The sequence below is a fragment of the Grammomys surdaster genome, unplaced genomic scaffold (assembly GCF_004785775.1).
Source record: "Grammomys surdaster isolate TR1022 unplaced genomic scaffold, NIH_TR_1.0 63, whole genome shotgun sequence".
Taxonomy (NCBI): domain Eukaryota; kingdom Metazoa; phylum Chordata; class Mammalia; order Rodentia; family Muridae; genus Grammomys; species Grammomys surdaster.
The window spans coordinates 30,284,626-30,295,314 of NW_021604565.1; the positions used below are offsets into that span (position 1 = coordinate 30,284,626).

General features: G+C 42.9%; 1 pseudogene; it reads left to right on the forward strand.

Moving 5' to 3' along the window:
- The first annotated feature begins 5,789 nt into the window (after window positions 1-5,789).
- On the forward strand, window positions 5,790-8,039 carry LOC114619494 (annotated as a pseudogene).
- Window positions 8,040-10,689: the final 2,650 nt, after the last annotated feature.

Below are 10,689 nucleotides of genomic sequence, written 5' to 3' on the forward strand. Positions count from 1 at the left end.
GATTGCTCAGTGGTTAAGAGCACTGACTGCTCCTCCAGAGGTCATGAGTTCAAATCCCAGCAACCACATGGTGGCTCACAACCATCTGTAATGAGATCTGATGCCCTCTTGTGGGTGTCTGAAGACAGCTACAGAATACTTACATATAATAAATAAATAACTTTCAAAAAAAAATGAATAACAGCCCTGGGTGTGTATTGTCATGATGGACAGATTGCCTAGCATGAAAAGGCTATAGCAGGAATCTCCAGAACAGAGAGGAAAAAATGTCAGTGGCAAGAATTACAAGAGCCAGGAGAAATAGAATCAAGTAGTGTCTTAATATCTTGGGATTTGTTCCACCTTGTGTTGACGTTAAATGACTTCAGATGGGGAAGTTCCAGTCCGAAACAAGATTAATTCATTTGTAGGGAATATAATAGCTTAACCACATCTTCTGCCAAACACCATTAGGAATTTTGCTTGTCAAAACAAAATAAAATTTTGCTTGTAAAACTATTCCAATTTTTACCGCTAGATGGTGGTATTGCTTCATGTTTCACAGACTACAAAGCATCTGCTTTATTCTTTGTAGTGGTTTGAATATGCTTGGCCCAGGGAATGTCACTATTAGAAGGTACAGCCCTTAAGACCCTTGTCCTAGCTGCCTGGAAGCCAGCCTTCTAGCAGCCTTGAGATGAAGATGTAGAATTCTCAGCTCCTCCTGCACCATGCCTGCCTGGATGCTGCCCCAATTAAATGTTGTCCTTTGCCTTGGTCATGGTGTCTTGTCACAGCAATGCAAAGCCTAACTAAGACAATCTAGTTCTCTGTCGTCGTTGTAAAAGAAAAGCCAAGGTCACGCACTGAGAATAATGACTGTTGCTGCTCAGCAGTAAAGGAAACATCTGTATCATTCCCTCTAAAACAGAGAGTCATGGGAGATGGAGTGGAAAGACGGTAGGTACTGGAGGATGAACGGGAGTGTCACACAATGCTGTCTCCCGGCTATGACCTGACCATCGTCATCATCAGTACGTAGCAGAAATCTGCGCAAAGCCTGAGCCAACCAACCACAGCAACAACAACACAAAACAGATATGGAGTAAGAAGAAGGGGGCCAGCAGGAGGTGGAGACAGCAGGGAGGATAGTGGGAGTCATGGTTTACAGACTTGACCCATCATGCCTGGTTCTGACCCCTTCACCTATTCTGCAATTGTACCTACCACTTGCTACCGTCATGGACTCTGAAAACCCCCTGGAAATTTAAGCCTGAATATACCGTTCTTTCTATATTCTTAGTCATAGTATTTAATCACAACAGTATAAAAGTAACCAATGTAATCTCTTATTTACTGAGTCTAGCTGGAAGCTGCTTGGTGATATAGGAACTTGAGAAATGCAACCTTCCATCTCAAACCACTTAGGATACAGAGTGCAGTGAGGAAGGAATCTGGGAATTAGAGAGTAAACAGATACTAAAAGATGAGCCCACTGTCTTGCAGGGAGGAAGTAAGTGTTGAGACCTTTCCTTACCATCAGAAGGACCAGAGCTCAAAGTCTTATAATAAAAAGTAAGTCAACAAATGTAAACATGATGTACTCATTTAATAAGCATTTTACATAACATGGGAGCCTGTTGTCAGTGCGAGAAAGCACAGCTCTCACTTCAAAAGCAACGAAAGATAGCTCATTCTAGAGCCAAACATGAGTGACCGTAGCCCAGAACACAGATTTAGGCTACCCCAAGTTCCATGTCTGTATTGGCTGGTTTTGTGTGTCAACTTGACACAAGCTGGAGTTATCAGAGAGGAAGGAGCCTCATTTGAGGAAATGCCTCCATGAGATCCAGCTGTAAGGCATTTTCTCAATTAGTGATCAATAGAGGAGGGTCCAGCCCATTGTGGGTGGTGCCATCCCTGGGTTCTATAGGAAAGCAGGGTGAGGAAGCCATGAGGAGCAAGCCAGTAAGCAGCGCGCCCCCCCCCCCCCCACACACACACACCGTGGCTTCTGTATCAACTTCTGCCTCGAGGTTCCTGCCCTGTTTGAATTCCTGTCCTGACTTTCTTCAGTGATGAACAGTGATGTGGAAGTGTAAGTAAGCCAAATAAACCTTTTTCTCCTCAACTTGCCTTTTGATCACGGTGTTTCATCATAGCCATAGAAGCCCTAACTAAAACAATATCCCACTATGGAAGCAGTTTTTTGAACCTTCTATAACAGAACAAAGAATGTCATAAAACAAGTCTCTTAAAATACTCTGGTAGACACATGAATGAGGTGGCTACAGCAAAACATGGCAGTCTTGGCTATAGGCCTCATATGTTATCTGACAACTTTTAGCCTTTTGGTTGGAAAATTAAGAGTTTTGTTAATATATCCCCAAAATATTTTTATTGTAGTCAGGGTATAAGGTCCAACACAGAGGGGCACAAGGAATGGCTCTTGGGTGGGCTAAAGATAGCCCAAGATAAACTGTGGCAGGCTCTGGGCATGCAACATTCTCCATCTCCAAGGTCACTGAAATTCTAATCAGTCAGTCGGCATTCATAGACAAAGCTCCTTCCCAGAAATTCTCATTCGCACTATGAATAAGAACCCAAAGACCAGTGTGAGCCACGCACTCTTATATTCAGGTTTGATGAAGTATATGCAGCCATTTAGCAGTGTGAGTTGTCAGCAGGGTATAATAATTAACCAGTTGGGGAAGAGGGGACACACAGCCCAGCCCAGCCCAGCCCAGCCCAGCCCAGCCCAGCCCAGCCCATCTGAGCACATTCTTTTTTGGCCTCTTAATGTAGTTATAGATAGTCTCCCTTCCTCCCAGGTATAAGAGAAGACTCCTGAAATGATGTAATGATGTGGCTGTGTGCCTGTTCTCTCTCTGTCTGTCTCTCTCTCTCTTATGTGTCTCTGTCTATGTCTCTGTGTGTGTATTTGTATGCACAGACCAGAGATTAATGTTGAGTGTGTTTTCAGTTACTCTCCACTTTATTTTCTCTCACAGAATCTGGGTGCTGGGGATGAAAACTTGGTTCCTCACACCTGCACAGCAAAGACTGGTCCAACCTCTGACGGCCTTGCAGCCTACAATTGAACAAGTAAGATCAGAGAATGTCTTTTTCCTCTCTCTCTCTCTCTCTCTCTCTCTCTCTCTCTCTCTCTCCCTCCCTCCCTCCCTCCCTCCCTCCTTCCCTCTCTCTTTCTTTCTCTCTTCCCTTCTCTCTTCCCTTCTTTCTTTTAATTTTTTTAATTTTAAAGAATTATTAGAGAAAGGAGCCTGATTTTATGTGTGTTGCCTGCATGTATGTCTGTGTGTCAGATCTCTTGGAACTGGAGTTACAGACAGTTGTGAGCTGCCGTGTAGGTAGGTGCTGGGAACTGAACCCAGGTCCTCTAGAAGAGCAGCAGTGCTTTTAATCACTGAGCCATCTCTCTAACATCAGAAAATTTCTTTATAGGCAGCTGTCACACAGTGCAGAGTCAGAGCCATGTTCCCAGGTTTTATGGCTGGCTTTGGGGAAAAAGGGGGTTTGGTTTCCATGGCATGCCTGGGAGAGGAATAATTCTGGTTTCCCAGTTCTATGTGAAGAGTAATCACCAGGAGGTCAGAGATGGTCAGAGAAACCTAGCTTCTGAGCCCATCCCTTTGGGTTATGTTCTAACATGTTGGTTCTTCCTTTTGTTTTGTTTGTTTGTGAGTAAACCCAAAACTTCACACATGCTAGGCAGCTATATCCACTCTGAGCTATATCCCCAGCCCTCATGAGACTGTTTTAATGAAATAATTTAACTTAATCAATAAATTATAAAGCACATGTAGTATGATGTCACAAAGGCTTGTTAAAATAAAGGCAGTATTACTTTCAGCTGTTACATTCATGCTTTTATATTTGCTTTGTTTTAAATATTAGGACAGGATCTCATGTAGCCCAGACTAGCCTCAAACTCTTTATGTAGCCAAGGATGACTGTAGATTACTGATTCTCCTGGCTCCACCTCCCTAGTTGCTGGGTGCCTCTGCCTGGCCTTAGGGTAAGGAGCTGAAGTAGGCATATATATGTCATACACAGGTTAAAAGATTGATGATCTCTGGCCTTTTAAGTCTCTAACTATGCTGGATGCTGAAGTTGATGGCTTCTAAAAAATATTAACTTTCTTGCTTATTCTGTGACTGAAATCCACTGGCCTCTTTTGTCTACAACTCTCTATGTTTTATTTTACTGCTTAGCTCTATCTTACTGTTCTGTGCTAAAAACGTAACTTTTTTTTTTTTTTCTGTGTAGTCCTGGCTGTCCTGGAACTCACTCTGTAGACCAGGCTGGCCTCGAACTCAGAAATCTGCCTGCCTCTGCCTCCCAAGTGCTGGGATTAAAGGCAAAAACTTAACTCTTTATTACTGTTCTGTGCTTCATTAAGTGCTGAGGACTCTCACTCTATTATTTATGTTGTAAATCTCTGTGCTTGATTAGTGCTAGGAAACTTAACTCTTGCTTACTTTATAATTCTCTGTGCTTGTTACATGCTATAAAACTTAATTCTTACTCCTCTATAAACTTATTATATGTCTTAGAGTTTTATTGCTGTGGACAGTCACCGTGACCAAGACAACTCTTACAAGGACAATATTTAATTAGAGCTAGCTTACAGGCTCTGAGGTTCAGTCCATTATCATCAAGGCAAGAGCATGGCAGCATCCAGGCAGGCACGGTGCAGGAGGAGCTGAGAGTTCTAGATCTTCTTCTGAAGGATATTAGCAGAATATTGGCTCCCAGGCAGCTAGGATGAGGTTCTTAAAGCCCACATCCACAGTGACACACCTACTCCAACAAGGCCACACCCCCTAATAGTGCCACTCCCTGGGCCAAGCATATCCAAACTGTCACACTTAAAGTTCTCTGGCAATTAACATATGGTGTATAACTGGGGGGAATTTAGTGGAGGATTAATTACTAAGTCTCCTTTCTCTATTGCCCAGAAGCCTTGCCTCTCACTGCCCAGGCAAAAGGAAGGTTTAGAGCAATTAACTTTTATTGAACCAGGAGAAAAGAGTCATGCTCACAAAAAGGAAAGCTTTTACACAAGCAAATATGCACAAACACAAAACACACATTCATACATATATATTCATTATCACATATTTATTGAGCCCAACAATCTGTCTCATCAGCTTACATACTTTACACACACACACACACACACACACACACACACACACACACCTATCCTTACATATAGTACATATATTGTGGATAGGAAAAAAGCCCAAGTGCCAGTGCAGAAAGAACTCAGTCCCCCCCCCCCCGCCGCCGCCCTGCCCCACCCCTAAGCGGTTGCTGGCGGCAGTCGCCGCCCTCCCTCAACCCAATGGCGGGTTTGCGAAGTAATGTGAAGCAATGAACTGGCTTGTCCGGCCGCGGAGCCTGCAGCCCATTACACCAGCCGCCGAGGCAGCTGCTGCCTGGGAGGGAGGGTGCAGACAGCTTCGCGGGGCGCGGGGCATGGAGGAGCTGTGCTGCCGCAGGCGGAGTAGGGCATCCCAGGCGTCGGGGACAACGGTTTCCATTTGAAGGGGCGGCCGGAACCAGAGCAGCCGACAGCAGGAGGACCAGCCCCGGGGCAGTTTGGTGCTCTGCTTCTCTGATGTTGGAATGCGATAGGACAGAACCTACTCTCTGGGTTTTATATCCGTTCTGGGTCTCAGTGACTAACATTGAACTTTGGCTCCTGTTACTTGCCTGCGTGGAGAGTTAAGCTGGAGCTTTGCTTTCAACGATAAATAAAGCTTAGCCTCGACTGGAGATAAATGGATCTAAAGACAGCGGTGTTCAACGCAGCGCGATGGCAAACTCCAGCTCCTCACCAAGTTGCTGGCAAGCAAATCTAAAGCAGAGGTTTCCTCCTTGATCTCGGAAAAAAACAAACGGGGCCACATCACTCTTGATGACTGCTAGGTATGGACACCTCGACATGGTAGAATTCCTTCTAGAGCAGTGCAGTGCTTCCATAGAAGTCCTGGGCTCTGTCAATTTCGACGGGGAAACCATCGAGAAGCCCCCCCCCCTTTATAGGCCGCTTCTGCCGCCGGATATCTGAAGGTTGTCCAGTCTTTGTTAAATCATGGAGCATCTGTCAACAACACAACTTTAACCAACTCAACTCCTCTTCTAGCTGCGTGCTTCGATGGCCATTTGGAAATAGTAAAATATCTTGTAGAACACAAAGCCGACTTGGAAGTGTCCAACCGACATGGGCATACGTGCTTGATGATTTCATGCTACAAAGGACACAAAGAGATTGCTCAGTATTTACTTGAAAAGGGGGCAGACGTTAACAGAAAAAGTGTCAAAGGCAATACTGCATTGCATGATTGCACAGAGTCTGGAAGCTTGGACATCATGAAGATGCTCCTTATGTATTGTGCCAAGATGGAAAAAGATGGCTACGGAATGACTACTCTTCTCTCAGCAAGTGTGACTGGTCACACTAATATTGTGGATTTTCTTACACACCATGCCCAGACAAGCAAGACAGAACGTATTAATTCTCTAGAGCTTCTGGGAGCTGCATTTGTAGATTAAAAAAAAAAAAAAGAGATTTACTTGGGGCTTTGAAATACTGGAAAAAGGCAATGAACGTGAGGTACAGTGATAGGACTAATATAATTAGTAAACCAGTTCCACAGACACTAATAATGGCTTATGATTATGCCAAGGAGGTAAACAGTGCAGAAGAGTTAGAAGGTCTTATTGCAGTCGGGTGGTGGTGGCGCACGCCTTTAATCCCAGCACTTGGGAGGCAGAGGCAGGTGGATTTCTGAGTTCGAGGCCAGCCTGGTCTACAAAGTGAGTTCCAGGACAGCCAGAGCTAAAAGAGAAACTCTGTCTCGAAAAAAACTAAAAAAAAAAAAAAAAAAAAAAAAAAAGAAGGTCTTATTGCTGACCCTGATGAGATGAGAATGCAAGCGCTGTTAATTAGAGAATAGATTCTTGGTCCTTCTCACCCTGATACCTCTTACTACATTAGATATAGGCGTGCTGTCTACGCTGACTCTGGAAATTTTAAGCGATGCATCAACCTATGGAAGTATGCTTTGGATATGCAGGAGAGCCATTTGGACCCTTTAAGCCCAATGACTGCCAGCAGCTTACTGTCTTTTGCAGAACTGTTCTCCTTTATGCTACAGGACAGGGCTAAAGGCTTGCTGGGGACTACTGTTACATTTGATGATCTCCTGGGCATACTGTGCAAAAGTGTCCTTGAAATTGAGTGAGCTATCAAACAAACTCAGTGTCCAGCTGACCCATTGCAGTTAAATAAGGCTCTTTCCATCATTTTGCACTTAATTTGCTTATTAGAAAAAGTTCCCGCCTTTAATCCCAGCACTTGGGAGGCAGAGGCAGGTGGATTTCCGAGTTCGAGGCCAGCCTGGTTTACAGAGTGAGTTCCAGGACAGCCAGAACTATACAGAGAAACCCTGTCTTGAAAAGCCAAAAAAAAAAAAAAAAAAGGAAGAAAGAAAGAAAGAAAGAAAGAAAAGAAAGAAAGAAAGAAAAAAGAAAAAGTTCCTTGTACTCTAGAACAGGATCATTTAAAAAAGCAGACCATCTACAGGTTTCTTAAGCTGCATCCAAGAGGAAAGAATAACTCCAGCCCTCTGCATCTGGCTGTGGACAAGAATACTACATGTGTAGGGCGGTACCCTGTCTGTAAGTTCCCATCTCTGCAAGTTACGGTGATACTGATAGAATGTGGTGCTGATGTGAATGTCAGAGACTCTGATGACAACAGTCCCCTACATATTGCTGCTCTGAACAACCATCCAGATGTCATGAATCTCCTTATTAAATCAGATGCACATTTTGATGCCACAAACTTACACAAACAGACTGCTAGTGACTTGCTGGACGAGAAGGAGATAGCTAAAAATTTGATCCAGCCCATAAGTCATACCACATTGCAGTGTCTTGCTGCTCGTGTCACCGTGAATCATAGAATCTATTACAAAGGGAACATCCCAGAAAAGCTAGAGACCTTTGTTTCACTTCATAGATGATAATTCGATTGTGCTTCAGCGCTGTTAAAGCACGACGTGGGAACAGTTGTTTCATAATGAGCACTGTTGTGATAACACCAGCATTCATTTAGCTTGATATCATTGTGCTCTCATTGGCTAAAGCATTGTAAGCATCAACTCCGCAGGATTGGTTTCCCAGTATTTAATATAAATATACCGTATAATATATTGTTGTGAAAAAAAAAAGAACTCAGTCATTCTGGTTGAAAAGTTAGCTCCAACTTTTATTGCATAGAGAAAGAAAAGACTTCTACCTTTCTATTGCTACAATGAATAAAACAAAAATCTGTAAGGAAAAGCTATCTCATGGTAAGAAGAAGCCTGCCTGCTGTGCTCTGCTCTGCTCTGCTGTATCCTGCTGTCTCTCTGTGTTCTATCCTGTCTTTCGTCATCTGCTCAGCCCCTCATCTCTGTAACATCTCTGGGCTATTCTCCTGCCTACCTAATGTCATCATTCCTAGTTTTCTGTACCTTTTCAGGAGAAGAGATCACATGGTATTCCAAAAACGTTCACAACAAGTTAAAACATAGATTTGAATCATAAATTGAACAAAGAGTTACAACAGAGATGTTTACATGTTTACAAGAGTAGTTATTTAAGTACTTTATCTGTTACTAACTCCACAGGTTCATTAAAAGTCTCAAACTGTAATTCTTAGATCCAAGTTAACATTGAAGTTTTGTATAGATAAGCCTAGTCGATATGTTATCTTGTGTTCTTGCACCTACACTAAATTGTTCTTCCTTTAATGACCCTTGGTTAATGGTTTTTATAGCCAAACAGAATGTATTCCCAAGCTGTAAATCTGTATCAATGCCTGCTTTGTATTTCAGAAAAATTAACTCATGACACGTGAAAACTTACAGAGTTCTTTTTTTAAAAGAATTTTTATTTATTTTATTTATATGAGTATACTGTAACTATCTTCAGACACACCAGAAGAGGGCATCATCCCATCACAGATGGTTGTGAGCCACCATGTAGTTGCTGGGAATTGAACTTAGGACCTCTGGAAGAGCAGTCAGTGCTCTTCACTGCTGAGCCATCTCTCCAGCTACCAACTAGCAGAGTTCTAACTGCAGTTTTCACATCACAGAGGACCTTAATCGCAGCCCTTATTATAAAGGGTTCAATAGTTATTAGTATAAATTTAGGAATTCTTATAGAATCATCATTAGAATTAAGAAATCATCTATTTATCTATATAGCATCACCACAAAACAGAACGTCTTCATTGATCTGCAGAAAATCTGCCCAACGAAGTGAGCTCATACCCAGGGATTGTTATATTAATTTAATAAAGACAGGATAAGCATATCAATAGCAAGAATCAATCCTGACATTAGCTTCTTAGGGCCTTGCCTCTAGAGCTTATCCATAGACGTCTACACAAAACAGTGGACATCTCAGGAAAGTCATTCACTAGCCTTAGCCTCTCCCAGATGGCTTCTGACAGCAAGTGCGAGGTATACAGGCATGAGTAACAAACAGGGCACAATGCTGGGAATCAAATTCAGGGCTTCCTACATCCTAGGCAAACACTAACAACTGAGTTACTTTACCAGCCTTTAAATATGAGATGTGATGATTTTTTCTACTGCCGACCACCTGTAAAGCTCCAAGCTTCCTTTTTCTCAGAGTATCCATTGAAAGAACCCTTCTGAATATAGCAGAACTTTATAGAACACAGGTTCTTATATCAAAATGAAACAATTTCCCAGGCCATCTCTTGTGATCAATAAAGGTAGATAACTTCTTTTTTTGTTTGTTTGTTTTTTTTTGGTTTTTTCGAGACAGGGTTTTTCTGTGTAGCCCTGGCTGTCCTGGAACTCACTCTGTAGACCAGGCTAGCCTCGAACTCTTGAACTCAGAGATCCACCTGCCTCTGCCTCCCAAGTGCTGGGATTAAAGACGTGCGCCACCACCGCCCGGCTGGTAGATATCTTCTTAATTGAATCTATTTTTTCAGTTGGAAATCAAATTTTAATATGCATTTAACAACTGTCCAGGTGTATTTTTCTGAGCCTTGAATTTGGGTGAAGAAACTCTGCAGTGAAGAAGGATAAGGATGCTAGGATCACTTACAGTGCAGATGGGCTGAGGAGGAAGAGGAAAAACTGTGATATACTGGGCAGTAAGAGATCCTAATTAGCTGGTCAGAGCGGCTCACGTCTGTAATCCCAGAACTCAGAGGCTGAGGAAGAGGAAACACACAAACACACACACAGCAGGCTCAGCTGACTGGTCCACAGAGAGACTTAGAGGCCAGCCTGGACACAGAAAAGTCCCTGTCCCCAAATAAACACTCAGAAAGGACTTTACCATTGAGCTGACTCACTGAGTCCAGGCAGCCCTGGACCTTGTGATATCCCTGCCTTTGGGGTACCTCTTTTTATCCTGTGATAACAAAGTAAAGGCTGGGCTGGAGAGACAGCTCAGAGGTTAAGAGCACTGGCTGCTCTTCAAGAGGTCCTTTGTTCAATTCCCAGTAACTATATGGTGGCTCACAACCATCTGTAATGAGATTTGGTGTCCTCTTCTGGCCTGCAGGTATACATGCAGATAGAACACTGTGTACATAAATAAATAAATAAATAAATAAATAAATAAATAAATAAATCCTTTTTA